Source organism: Bufo bufo, chromosome 3, assembly GCF_905171765.1.
Source record: "Bufo bufo chromosome 3, aBufBuf1.1, whole genome shotgun sequence".
Classification (NCBI taxonomy): Eukaryota; Metazoa; Chordata; class Amphibia; order Anura; family Bufonidae; genus Bufo; species Bufo bufo.
Genome location: NC_053391.1, coordinates 440,153,848 through 440,168,637, shown reverse-complemented (window position 1 = coordinate 440,168,637; position 14,790 = coordinate 440,153,848). Strand labels below are relative to the sequence as shown.

The 14,790-nt window shown below is 41.9% G+C and overlaps 1 protein-coding gene across 4 annotated transcripts in view; it reads right to left on the bottom strand.

Moving 5' to 3' along the window:
- LOC120995678 (interleukin-1 receptor type 1-like) overlaps positions 1-14,355 on the bottom strand; it is a 64,610-nt gene extending 50,255 nt beyond the window's left edge. The window contains exons 1-2 of one of the 4 annotated variants that reach the window (XM_040425028.1): positions 14,305-14,355; positions 2,356-2,424 (exon numbers count right to left, since the gene is read on the bottom strand). The gene's annotated coding sequence lies outside the window, so the exon portion shown is untranslated. Of the gene's footprint in view, positions 1-2,355; positions 2,425-9,726; positions 9,762-14,304 lie in introns of those variants that run through there. The other 3 variants (XM_040425030.1, XM_040425029.1, XM_040425032.1) reach the window with 3 other exon arrangements.
- Between the last annotated feature and the right edge of the window lie 435 nt (positions 14,356-14,790).

The following is a 14,790-nucleotide window of genomic DNA, read 5'->3' as shown; positions in this document are numbered from 1 at the left end:
TGAAAGAGTCCCACCACACAAAAACAAAAGTTTTAGATTTTAGAAAAACAGACTTTTCAAAAATGAAATTAGTCATAAATGAGTCCTTATCAGACTGGAACGGATTACATGGAGTCCAGGAGAAATGGGACTACTTAAAAGGTGCATTATTGAAGGCAACAGAAAATTGCATTAGACTCGTCAGTAAAAGCAAAAAAAGGAGGAGACCAATGTGGTACTCAGCAGAAGTGGCCCAAATCATTAAAAATAAAAAGCTAGCATTTTGTAATTATAAAAAAACCCAGAGCAATGAAGATAAGGAAATCTACAAGATTAGGCAGAGAGAGGCCAAGCAAGTTATAAGAACTTCTAAAGCGCAGGCAGAAGAAAAACTAGCTCAGTCTATGAAAAAAGGGGATAAGACATTCTTCAGATATATAAATGAAAAAAGGAAATTAAAACAAGGAATAACTAAATTAAAACAAAGGAGTGAAGGTATGTAGAAGAGAATAAAGGGCTAGCCGACTGCCTTAATGAATACTTCTGTTCAGTTTTTACAAAAGAAAAAGGAGAAGGACCTCCACTAGAAAGAATGACTATTAAATCGTTTGATGCATGTATCTTTACAGAGGAAGATGTTCTAAGTTTGCTGTCTAAGGTGAAGACAGATAAGTCACAGGGGCCTGATGAGATACACCCAAAATTATTAAAAGAGCTTAGTGGTGAGCTGGCAAAAACCGTTAACAGATTTATTTAACCAATCATTAGTAACAGGAGTCGTCCCGGAAGATTGGAAATTGGCAAATGTCGTGCCCATTCACAAGAAAGGTAGTAGGGAGAATCGAGCAACTATAGACCAGTGAGTCTGACATCAATAGTAGGCAAATTAATGGAAACCCTATTAAAGGATAGGATTGTGGAACATCTAAAATCCCATGGATTGCAAGATGAAAAACAACATGGGTTTACTTCAGGGAGATCATGTCAAACAAATCTTATAGATTTTTTTGACTGGGTGAATAAAATAATAGACGGTGGAGGTGCAGTAGACATCGCATATCTAGATTTTAGTAAGGCTTTTGACACTGTCCCACATAGAAGGACTTATCAATAAACTGCAGTCATTGAGCATGGACTCCCATATTGTTGAGTGGATTAGGCAGTGGCTGAGTGACAGACAACAGAGGGTTGTAGTCAATGGAGAACATTCAAAACAAGGTAATGTTACCAGTGGGGTTCCACAGGGATCTGTACTGGGACCGATTTTGTTTAATATCTTCATAAGTGATATTGCAAAAGGCCTCGCTGGTAAGGTTTGTCTTTTTGCTGATGACACAAAGATATGTAACAGGGTTGATGTTCCTGGAGGGAAACGCCAAATGGAAAAGGATTTAGGAAAACTAGAAGAATGGTCAGAACTCTGGAAACTGAAATTTAATGTGGATAAGTGCAAGATAATGCACCTGGGGCGTAAAAACCCAAGGGCAGAATATAGAATATTTGACACAGTCCTGACCTCAGTATCTGAGGAAAGGGATTTAGGAGTAATTATTTCAGAAGACTTAAAGGTGGGAAGACAATGTAATAGAGCAGCACGAAATGCCAGCAGAATGCTTGGATGTATATGGAGAGGTATAAGCAGTAGAAAGAGTGAAGTGCTTATGCGCTGTACAGAACACTGGTGAGACCTCACTTGGAGTATTGTGCGCAGTACTGGAGGCCATATCTCCAGAAGGATATAGATACTCTAGAGAGAGTTCAGAGAAGAGCTACTAAACTAGTACATGGATTGCAGGATAAAACTTACCAGGAAAGGTTAAAGGACCTTAATATGTATAGCTTGGAAGAAAGAAGAGACAGAGGGATATGATAGAAACTTTTAAATACATAAAGGGAATCAACTCGGTAAAGGAAGAGAGCATATTTAAAAGAAGAAAAACTACCACAAGAGGACACAGTTTTAAATTAGAGGGGCAAAGGTTTAAAAGTAATATAAGGAAGTATTACTTTACTGAGAGAGTAGTGGATGCATGGAATAGCCTTCCTGCAGAAGTGGTAGCTGCAAATACAGTGAAGGGGTTTAAGCATGCATGGGATAGGCATAAGGCCATCCTTCATATAAGATAGGGCCGGGGGCTATCCATAGTATTCAGTATATTGGGCAGACTAGATGGGCCAAATGGTTCTTATCTGCCGACACATTCTATGTTTCTATGTTTCTATGTCCCGATGTTATTATTTCAGAAACAAGTTTTTATTTAAAAGGTGTGTCACGGGGAGCTGACAGGTCTTATTGTACTACATTTAACTGAAATCTGAAAATTAAAAAGTGAAAATACTTTGATCACGAATCCACAATATCAATCACAGACTTACCTCACCAAGGTAAGAAAGTCCTCAGTAGCTCTTCATCTCTAGCTCCAAAGCACTAGCACGTATGGATACCTGTAAAAGAATAACTTTTAAGTCATTTTGAAAAGTTAAGAGATTCCCCCACCCAATAGCTAGATCAGCATGATTTATGAAAGTAGTACTGAAACATTAGAATCATCCTCATGTGACTCATTTGAGCAGTAAGGCTACATGCACACGACCGAATGTGTTTTGCGGTCCGCAAATTGCGGATCCGCAAAAAAAAACGGATGGCGTCCGTATGGCATCCGTTTTTTTTGCGGATCCATTTTTTTTGCGGATACATTGTAATAATGCCTATACTTGTCCGCAAACTAGAAAAAAATAGGACATGCACTATTTTTTTTGCGGGGCTACGGAACGCACATACTGATGGGGACAGCACACGGTGTGCTGTCTGCATTTTTTGCGGACCCATTGAAATGAATAGGTCCGCATCCTATCCGCAAAAAAAACCGGAACCGACACGGAAGCAAACAACGTTCATGTGCATGTAGCCTAACTGAAATACATAGTGTGTAAAATATACAGATTAAAAAAAGTGATAAAGTAAGAACAGTTTATGATTTATGACATGTGAGTTCACATAAATCTGTGGCTACAGACATAGTGAAAAACAATGCTAAGCAATTCAAGGAGGAAGGGATGCCTTGGGAAACTGCAGCAGGTATCTGCTCCTGGATTAGCCTTTTTAATGGTGCTAAACTGCAAGCGGATCTGCTGCAATCAAACCAAGGCAGAAACCAGAGCCAAATCCGAACACAATGCCTGGGTTTTAACGTGCAGTTTTCCTGATACGTTAATCATACACATGGATCATACAGGGAGAGTAAGTACAAAGGACAGATACTGGGGTTCATAAACGAATGTTCTACGCCAGTTTTTTGGCATAAAAAAGTTACAAATTAGCTTTTCCAATATCCTTGCTGCAATAATAACAGAAATGTACTCCAGCTCCTGGCTGCAGTAGATTTCTTTTCTGGCGCATGGACAGCAAAAGATGCAAGAGGCATGCATTTTTTAATAAACTGGTCAAATCTTCCTCTAGCAAGGTCTTTGCTAAGAATGGTGTGGGAAATGCTATCTGACCTCTTTTTTAAAATGACTCATTGAACATAGAAGTGGCTGTTCAAAACGCGTAAGCATAATTTTATGCCTGTGGTGGTGTTTTTTAGGATGTGACCAGGGGCGTAACTACAATAGCGGCAGACCATGCGACTAGAGGGGCCCAGTCTTAGTTGGGATTATCTCCTCTTGTACTGGAGGCAAAAAACTTGGTCAGGACTCTACCGTCTAAAGGAACAATTAGCAAATGAAGCAGTAGAAAAATGGCCCAAGGGTCATTGAAAAGGGTTTAGGCGGAAACCCTTCTGTCCTGTGTGGGGGGCTTGGTTTGATCTTTGCTATGGGGCCCTTACTTCTCTATGTACGCCACTGGTTGTGACCATAAATAATCATACTTTTTGTAAAGAAGTGCTGGAACTATCTTTCTATATTTTGGGCCTCCTACCCTGTGGCCGGTCGGAGTTTTCCTCCGTGCACTCAATTAGTGGTGAGCTGATGTTTAATGAAATTGTTTCCTGAATCAGAGATGACATTGTAGAGAAATGTTTACTTTTAGGTTTATGTTAATGAGGCTCTCTGAGTATTGCCAAGCACTGCTTCATTCTCTCTCCCCCTCATCCCCACTCCCTTCTCACACTGATTGACAGGGCCACACATACCTGGCACCAAAATCTTGTACAGGCACCGCACTGGTGCAGACAGCTGAGATCTGGTTTTAAAAAGTCACAAAATATTGCTTTGGCAACTTTTTAGATTTATGTGCACACAAATTTGCAATTTTTTGTGATTACGCCACTCACTCAAGTTTTGAGAAGTGGACATTGTTAGCTATCGTCATGAGGTGTAGGCCAGATTTAAGAAATTTAAGGGTATTCCTATCTGGAGCGTTATGACATATCAATAGGATATGCCATAAATGTCTGAAAAGTAAGGGTCCCATCTCTGGGACTTGTTCTTATCTCCAGAATGGGGCCAGAGTGAATCGAGAGTCAATAACGCATACACAAGCAAACTTCATTAACTTCTATAGACTTGGCTATTTTCGTAAGTAGCAGATGGCAGTGAATGGAGCATACGCCACGCATGCTCAGTGTTCCCCTGTTCCCTTTGGGGCCCTGTTCTTGAGATAGGAGAGGGTCCCAGTGGTGAAACCTGCACCTATGGATATGCTGTAAATGTACCAGACGGGGCTCTAATTTCTGAAATCTGGCCTATACCTCATAAACACAGCTAAGATAACTGGTGGCTCCAAAGGCAAAGCTTTCTTTTCTTTTTTCTTCAAACAGCTGATTTGCATACCTTTTTCCCCAGAGGCTCTTTGCCTCGCCTAAAAGACTTCTGACTTCTACTAAGTGGGTACTGGTGCCTTTTGGGGGGTTACTAATTTTCCTTGAGGAGAACTCAAGGAGAAGTAGTAACCCCCAGAAAAGGGGACCAAGACCCATTTCTGCACTAGCTGCAAAAATGTGAAGAATTAGTAGTTAGGGATGTCCCCTCTCAAGTTGATGTTTTATGTACTTTAGTTGAACATCAGTTTATAACACAGGAAATCATTTCTCCGGCCACTGTTTGCCTGCACCAGTAAAAGTCAAGTGGATCTTAAAACATCGCAAGCAACCTTCAGTAAATAGCAAGTTAATTTGTTTGAGGTTCTTGGCATCCACTACTTCAGCTCTCTGAACCACTAAAGCAAACTTCTTAAAGGAGTATTCCACAGAATATGCCATAAATGTCAAATAACCCCACACCCATCTCAAAAAAGTTTTTTTCCTGACAATTATTTCACCTGGTTTGTTCTTCTCGTGGATGCAGTAGCCAAAGGGGCCTTCTGGACAAAAGGTGATGTTCCCAGAGATGGGAACCACATATTATAGACATTTATGGCATATCCCATGGATATCCCACAAATGTCTAAAGTGGAAATAACCTTTTAACCTCTTCCCCAAGTGACTATGCCTCTATTACCATTCTTTCCAGGCTGTGATTTACACTGACACCAATATCACTATGGCCTTTAGTACTCTAGAGCCTACAGAGATTGACTAGTCTGCTATGCATATAGTATACTATCAGCTGGGAAATAATGTAACTGATAAAAATAATAATAATAATAACCTATTGTCTGCATATTTTTAAAACATTACTCTACCATGGTACCAGGGGTGTAGCTATAGGGAAGCAGCTGATTTGGCACATGAACTCAGAAGGCGCCCACCCAGGAGAAGGACTAAAAGATTTTATTGTCAGGGCCCCCTCAACAGTATTATACAATGACATTATATACAGAGGCACTGTAGGAAATGGACGGAACGGCTGTCAGGCCTTGTCTGAGAGAGCAATCTTGACTAGCCATAGGATTGGGGGTTTGCGAAGAAGTTGCTGCGGGGGGTAAGCATTCAAAAATTTGCTGTGGGGCTCAGTCGTTTCTAGTTATGCCACTGCATAGTACTTACCGGTAGATATTATTTCAACTGATTTCACCATCACTAAGAAAGTTACATTTTATTCATACTGTATTTACAGGATCATCTACAGTATATTAACCATTAGCGTTGTTTTGGGTATCGAATTTTCGATACCCAATCGATACTTTTGCCTGGTATCGACCTCGACACCAGGATTTGCCTTTTTTCGATACTAGGCTTCGCTATTGTGCAGTCTAGTATCAGAGAACAAGGCGAGCTTCGTGTTCTCCTCAGCAGCACAGGGGAGAAGGAAGCAGTCTCTCCCTCCCCCCTGTGCAGCTGCCGCTGCCTCCAATGAGGAGAGAGGGGCGGGCGCACTGCGCCACCAATAAAAGTAAATGCTTAAAGAGGACCTTTCATCTTTTTATCCCTGGGCGCAGCTCCGTTCTCCCGCTATGTCCTCCGGTATGTTCGGGGACTTGGTTATAGTAGGCGGTGTCTGCCCTTGTTCTGCTGGGCGTCTCCTTCTCCTAGGCTGTAGCGCTGGTCAATGGCAGCGCAGAGCTCACAGCCTGGGAGGTTTTTTTCTCCCAGGCTGTGAGCTCTGCGCTGCGATTGGCCAGCGCTACAGCCTGGGAGAAAGAGATGCCCAGGAGAACAAGGGCAGTCTCCGCCCAGTTTAACCAAGTCCGCGAAGATACTGGAGGACATAGCGGGAGAATGGAGCCGCGTCCAGGGATAATAGTAAATGCAGTGAGATCCCTGGGCGCCGCTGTACATATCATGATACTTAGTTCAGAATTTTTTACCAGATGAAAGGTCCTCTTTAATACAAATCCCGGAGGCGGGTGCTGGCGGTGAGCTGCGATTAGCGACAGTTAACCCTTCAAGCGCTGCACCCGCCTCCTGTATTAAATGTTAATTATATTATCATTGGTGGCGCAGTGCTCCCCATCCCCTCAACCCCCCCAATATTAAAATCATTGGTGGCGCAGTGCGCCCCCCCAATCCCCCCCAGTATTAAAATCATTGGTGGCAGTGGCCACAGGGTCCCCTCCCCTCCTCCTCATTGGTGGCAGTGGCAGTTCCGATCGGAGCCCCAGCAGTGTAATCCTGGGGCTCCGATCGGTTACCATGGCAGCCAGGACGCTACTGAAGCCCTGGCTGCCATGGTAATCTCCCTGCTGCTGTGTGCACAAAGTCCAGGGCAGCAGGGAGATTGTGAAGTCCTATTCACCCCGATAGAGCTCTATCACCCAATTTTACATATAAAATATATAAACAGTAAATAAATAAACATATTACATATCGCCACATCTGAAAAGTCCAAACTATTAAAATATTTTAAAAAATGTTCTATGCGGTGAACGCCGTAACAGAAAAAAAAAAAATATATTGCGCGATTCTCAATTTTTTTTGTCACCTTGTTTCCCCCAAAAAATAGGATTAGACAGTTCTATTATGAGCCGGACGTTCCATAAAATGCAGAATGCACGCAGCTTTTTTTGGAGTTTTATTTTTTTCGCGTGTTATCGAATGGTATAGAATATCGCAATACTTTTTCATGGTATCGAAACCGAATCAAAATTTTGGCATTGAAACAACCCTATTAACCATAGTCAAAAATAGCACAAAGCACAGCTTTCTGATCTAGGAGATTACACACAACCACTGAAATGAATAGTATCTACTGATTTTAATGTACACAGCGTAATTTCCCCTGCTTCATTGTAGATCTTTCAACCACAGAAACCCACAAGATGAGGTTTAAGCTCATTCCAATGGCATTATTTTTTACCAAAAATTTTGAAGGTGGATTTTAATTTGTGACATTTTGTACATGCAAGTCCATTAAAGAAGCCATTTAAAAACCACTATACCTAGAGGATGCTGCTTTTTGGGGAAAAAAATACAATTGACCCAAAAACACAACAGAAGTGACTACAAAAAACCCTATGCATATAGGGGGATATTAATTAAGACCAGCTTTGTGAGTCCCAGTCTTAATTTGTCCTGCACTGGCATGAGACGTCTCGTAGCTTTTAAGATATACACGTCTCTAAACAATTGTGGAGCATTTTGGGCCGCTGACGCATGCCAGAACTGAAATCTACTCCAGTGAGGAGCTGGAGTAGATTTCAGGTGTAATGTGTTCCAGTTTTCTGGAGCGCATATTGTTAAATATGTCGGGCCGTGGAGGTCATGCTGCTTTTTAGAAAAGTGGCAAGGGCTTTGTAAAGCCAGCAAAAAGTCGCAAATTTAGGTTCAAACTGAACTTGCACCAAACTTTGTGACTTTTCTATGCCAGTATGGCTAGAATCTTGATGAATTGCCGCCCTAGACTTTTTAATAATTCAGTATAGACTATAACGTTACATCTGGCTGTAGAGTTTACAAAAAACGCAATTGGAAAGGCTAATGAAACACCATGAAAATTACTTCAAAATGCTGCGTTTGAATTGAGCACTACTCACCAAAATGGTTATCTAAACCAGAGTAGCCCATTTGGAGAGTGTTGGACTTTGAATCAGTGTAGCAACCGACGGTCTCTACTATATTTGTATTGCTATTATTTTCAGTTTTATAGGCATGTTAAATTTGACAGCTTACCTTTCCTATAGGTCATCAATATTAGATTGCAGAATATTAGATCCAACCGAATTGGCCCAAATGGAGGCCCTTCACTTTTTACCAGGCAAGCCCTGTACATTATTTAGTGCAGCAAAGTCTCTCTGAAAGTGAGAACACAGTATTTAATGGTAATACCCGGCACTGCTACTACTAAAAGTGCTGAGCTACGCCTGGTAAACAATAAAGGGGATGCAACACCCACTGGAACACTGCAGCCCGGTCAAAATACTGATCATCAGGGATGCCAAGAGTTGGACCACCACAGATCTAATATTGATAGCCTATTCCAAGCATAGGAGCAACATTGCTCCTCCATTATTGGATATGCCTGGGTTAAGAAGTTATCTCCCACAAGTTGGGCCACCAGAGTATTTTATCAAATAGGAGCTATCTCACAAAAAACATTTTTTACTTTTATAATCTGGTATAACATGAAAATAGGTGGGAGTTCTCAGTCCCTATTCTCAGCTGGAGAGCAGGATGACCATGCATTGTCCCTCTACAGTGACTTGAATGAAGGTGTTGGAAAGTCCTAATGACAGGGGACAACTAGACGGCAGTCCCTAACTTAGGATACGTGCTGGGAAGACAGACAAGACAAATAACGGAATGTGAACGGACCGGGTCAATACCTAGAGAGCTACGCAGTACTAAGGAATGATCAGAGAATAGTCAGGAAAAGCCGAGGTCAAATACCAGGAGAGAAACGAAGTACAACAGGAGTCCGCAAAGAATCGTCAGGTGGAAGCCGGGGTCAGGATACCAGGAGAGATGCGCAGTACAGGAGGAGCAGGCAAAGGATCGTCAGGGAACACAGGATCAGGTAAGTATTCAGGAACAAAACAATCACCAGATAACTAAAATTAACAGGCAACCTGTGGCCAGCAGGCTGCCTGTATATATAGTGGGGAGTGAGGGTCATGTGACGTGGCCAGCGTCACATGACCGACAGACAGACAAATTGAGCACCGAGTGATCAGCTCGGCGCTCAAGGCAGACCTAGGAGCAGGGAGCCTCCCAGCTAGCAAAGCCGCCCTGGGAACGAGGCCAAACACAGATCCTCGCTCCCGAAGCTAAGCAGCAGGTCTGCAGCTGATGGGAGACCGAGTGCACCTTTGGCGCCCCGTGACAGAATGTAAATAGGCATGGAGGTGGAAAATCTCTAAAAGAGTCATCCTGGTCTCTGCTGTTACAGTTGGGAACAGTGTACCCCCCAACCAACTACTGTCCCTACCTACTGTACTTGGATGATCCGTCCTAGATGACAGCGTCCAACTGGATGACGTTCCCTGCGCTACTAAGTGCTGGGCCTATGGAGAAAAAAAAATATTAGGGAGAAAATAATAAATAGAAGGACAAACGATCCTAGCCAGTATCTGTATTATCTCTATTATTTCTGTAATATTGTCTAACAGCCCCACAGCCTGTGCTATCTATGTCACACAGAGAGTTAATCTGCTGTAGTTAAGATTAATTTCTGTGTAAATACATGAAAACATAACATGGTGCACAGCATATTAACAGGAAAGGACCAAATGTTTCCAAGAATTGTCTGAGTGGAGGTGATAGCTGCAGATTCATTGTATCTGTGCAGCAGATCCTTGTTTACATAGGACAATCTGCTGGTTAAATACAATGAGGGACATTTACAGTACTAAGCAAGTTGCACCAGAATTATGGCGTAAAAAGGCACCAAAAAGAATGGCATTTTGATTTGCACCAAATCTATCAACTGTTTTCTCCACAATTTTCCCCGTAAAGAATGCATCACGCCAGAAATAAGTTATAAATGTCAAAGTGGACGAGACTATTAAATTGGCGCACATTACGCCTTATTTATCTTCCTTGTAACAGCAGAAATGGCTCAAATTATTGCAGACAATTAAGCCAGCTTATGTGGTGGTGTTTTGTGTAAAAAGTTGAATTTATGGCAAAAAGATGCGACTTTTTGTCAAAAAGTCGCATTGATGAAAAGAAAAACCAACTCATCATGGGAACAAGTGATAGGTAAGTATTAAATCAGGATGATATCAATGAGCTAAACAGCAGGGTTTTGTCAGTAAATTGTCATTCAACAATTTGAGTCTGAGACAAAAGTCACAATTTACAGCTGGAAATGTCGAAAAATATGCTTCAAAAAGTCGCAAATATGTCTCAAAACTCGCAAGTGTGGTCTGGACAGGGGTGGCTGAAATGGCGCATTTCAGTTTTAAAAAGTCAAATTTTAGTGCTGTTGGTGTTAAAATGTTGCAAATCAAGAGAAATAGGCGGATAATTAAGTTGATATTTTAAAAAGTCACATTTTACAAGCGGCGTGCGCCTTTTAATATATGAGGTGAAACAAATCACCACTTTTGATTTGTACCGTTAGTATGTTTTTTGCGCAAATTATTCCATTATTGATAAATGAGTCCCAATGATTTTGGCTTCCACATACATACTTAGGCTACATGCACACGAATGTTGTTTGTTTCCGTGTCTGTTCCAGTTTTTTGGCGGATAGGATGGATCTGCAAAAAATGCGGACAGCACACCATGTGCTGCCCGCATCAGTATGACCGTTCCGTAGCCCCGCAAAAAAAATAGAACATGTCCTATTCTTGTCCGATTTAGGCATTGTTAGAATGGATCCACAAAAAAAAACACTATCATGTGCATGTAGCCTTACCACTTTCTGCAGGGTTTGCCGACAATCTGATGTGTATGTGGAGCTCCCTACTCTCATCCAATTATGATGTCAAGAAGAGATAGATCAGGCTATTAGAATTTTAACCCCTTAAAGGGAGTCTGTCACCCATGACCTCCCTAGCCAATTGTTGGCATTGACACATAGCTGTAGCTTAACCAATAAAGCACTGTTTTTGTCTTGTTGCTCAGAGGTCCCATTCCCGAGTTATTATAGCTTTTCCTAATATGCAAATTAAGCATTTAGTGCGATAAGGGCATCACAATTGCTCTTGTTGCATCAATATTCCGCTCCTTTCTGTGGCCAGCCCTTCCCTCACTGCTTTTATTGACAGGACCGAAGAGTGGCAAAGCTGCAAAGGAGTTTGGGTTCAACAAGAGCAATGGTGACACTCTCGTTGCACTAAATGCCTAATTTGCATATTACAGTAATCTCAAGTTTTGTTACTTTAAAAAAATGTCTTTGCATCGCATTGCATTGACACCAATAACTTTTTTTAATAGTTTCATCTACAGAGTTGTATGAGGGCTTGTTTTGCATGGCGAGCTGAAATTTTTATTGCTGCCATTTTGAGTACATTTTTGATCACTTATCCATTATGGTGTTCACGGCACTATTTTTAAATCTTTGAATGCAGATATACCAGTTATATTTATTTTTTGGTACCTGTATTTCTATAAGTAAAATTGGGAAAGGTGGGTGAATTGGATTTTTTTAAATTTCTAGTCCCCTTAGGGGGCTTGAACATGCAGTTGTTTGATCACTTATACTATAGAATGAAATAATTGACAGTATTAGTATTGCAGTCTATGGGAATTTTATTGCTTTCCTATTATGACCTGCTACAGGCAGAGACTAACAGGCAGTTTGCTACGTCGGGCCTCGGAGCCTTTTCAAGGCCTCAAGCTGCCACAGCAACTAATCAGAATACTGCAATTTTGCTACAGGGGGTCCTATTGGAGAGCAAAGGGAGACCTATTGCTCTGTCTAACCTCTCAGATGCCACAATTCTGGTAATTGTGACTAGAGATCAGCTGCATTACACAGAAAATCTTTGAATGCAGATAGCATTTTCCGGATGACATCAGAAAGACGGATCCAGAGTTTCAATGCATTTTTCTGACTGATCAGGCATTTTTCAGACTGATCAGGTTCCTGATCAGTCTTAAAATGCAATCAGTTGGCATACGTTTTGCCGGATCAGGCAGGCAGTTCCGGCGATGGAACTGCCTGCCGGATTCCTCTGCAGCAAGTGTGAAAGTACCCTTAACAGAGGCGATTAATAAATGTAAATGGCGCCTATAATGATATTACACAAGGCATTACTGCCTAGAGCAGGGGTCAGCAACCTTCGGCACTCCAGCTGTTGTGAAACTACAATTCCCAGCATGCTCCATTCATTTCTGTGAGAGTTCTGAGAAGAGCAGAGGAAGTATGCATGCTGGGAGTTGTAGTTTCACAACAGCTGGAGTGCCGGAGGTTGCCTACCCCTGGCCTAGAGCACAGCTAGGTCGTGGAGTTCAGAGGTTTGGACAGTGTTACCCAAGACGTATGTGTTCTCAGGAAATATAGGGCACACTATGCTGTACCAGAATTTGGAATCTGTGTACACAGATTAGCTCTAACCTGAAATAATAAATAATTATTACTACTATACCAAGACAGGATAATTCCAGCATACTGTGACTGTATAATACCACTATACAGTGACCGAACAATACCATCACACTATGTCTAGATAACACCACCACACCATAACTGTGCAACACCACTATACTGGGACCAGATAAAACCACCATATAGTAACAGGATAACATTACCATACTGTGACAGGATAACACCACAATACTATGCTTGGATAACACCACCATATTGTGACTGGATAACACCACCATATGTTGACTGAATAATACCACATTACTATGACTGGATAACACCAGCATACTGTGACTGGATGGCACCACCATAACACCAGAGTATATCAACCATAAGGGTATATACACAGTGTAGTAAGGGTACTTTCAAACTAGCGTTATTCTTTTCTGGCATAGAGTTCCGTCAAAAGAGCTCTATACCGGAAAAGAACTGGATCAGGCATATCCCCATGCATTCTGAATGGATAGAAATCCATTCAGTTTGCCTCAGTATGCCTTCCGTTCAGTCGCTGTCAGGCGTTTTGGCCGGACATAATACCGAAGCATGCTGCGGTATTATGTCCGTCCAAAATGCCTGATCAGTCGCCGGAATGCCGGCATTAATTCTCATTGACTTGCATTAGTGCCGGATCCGGCATGGCAAAACAACTGAAGGACGGATCTGTGAAAAAGACGAAGACTGTGAAAAAGACTGCAAGAAGGGATCCGTCCATCCGCATGACAAGCGGAGAGACGGATCCGTTCTTGCAATGCATTTGTAGACGGATTCCACCCGGATTCGTCTACAAATGCTGTCAGTTGTCACACTGATCGGCGGATCCGGCAGGAAGCTCCGACGACGGAACTGCCTGCCGGATCACACTAACGCTAGTGTGAAAGTAGCCTAAGTAGCAAACTAGAATCCATAAATGAACAAACATCATCCTCTGCACCATGCTATATAAAGACCAGTTCACGGTTGTCAGGGGAGATGTCTGCCACTTTATTAGTAGCAAGAATGTATACTCCAAAGCGAAGAAATATAGCCTCGAAGCAGATAATGGCCAGCAAAGAATAAACTGAAGTAGACGTCTTGAATTATAAGTGACGGACAGCATGCGTGCGATTATAGGATCTGTTGTTGTCCCATTTCCCCCACCTCTTTACTGGTGTGACACTCACATATTACATTGCTAACCCCTTCCTGTGTGTTGCTTACTGCACTGAACATATCTCCACGGTAACAGATCATCTTTGCCTCAGCAGTCACATCTTAGAGCTATCTTGCAGGTAAGTACACATAAAGTGCCAGGCGTGCAGTATATGACCCTCACTATGAGAGTCTAGAAAGACGAGTTCTATGTCCCCAATCCTGTCCCTTTAATAGTGGCTTACTAAGAGGGAGACAGCATTGTACAAGCACACAGACGTGAGAAGAAGAGTACCTGGATCAGTGGGTGACAGGCAGCCCTCAGAGCTCCTCAGTACTCACCTTCTATGCTGCATGCTGGCCGACATCACTGCTGGAAGTACTTCCTTTCCTCTAGAGGAGGAGGAGGAGACGTTGAAGATTTCGACATCGCAGAACATGTTTGCTCAGATTAATTTCCCAGCATTTCCAGCTCTTGTACTGTGTCCTGCTGCCAATACTTTTCTGGACTCATTAACTCTTTCCATGTCTTTTGGATTTCCAAAGCTTACATGAAGGGAGTCTGATTAATGAGTACAATAAAATGAATTTAAGGGAATTAGATTTAAAAAAAATATATATATATATATATATATATATATATATATATATATATATATAATATTTATTACTGGGGGGTAACTAAAGTTCTACGAGCCCCAGAGAAAAATTTTGGACCAGCCACCCTACTTGTATTTAACCTGGAAATATTACTGCCTCCACATACATACCCCCATCGCACTCATAGCATAAATAGGTTATTGGTAACAGAGAAGAGAGGAGTAAAAG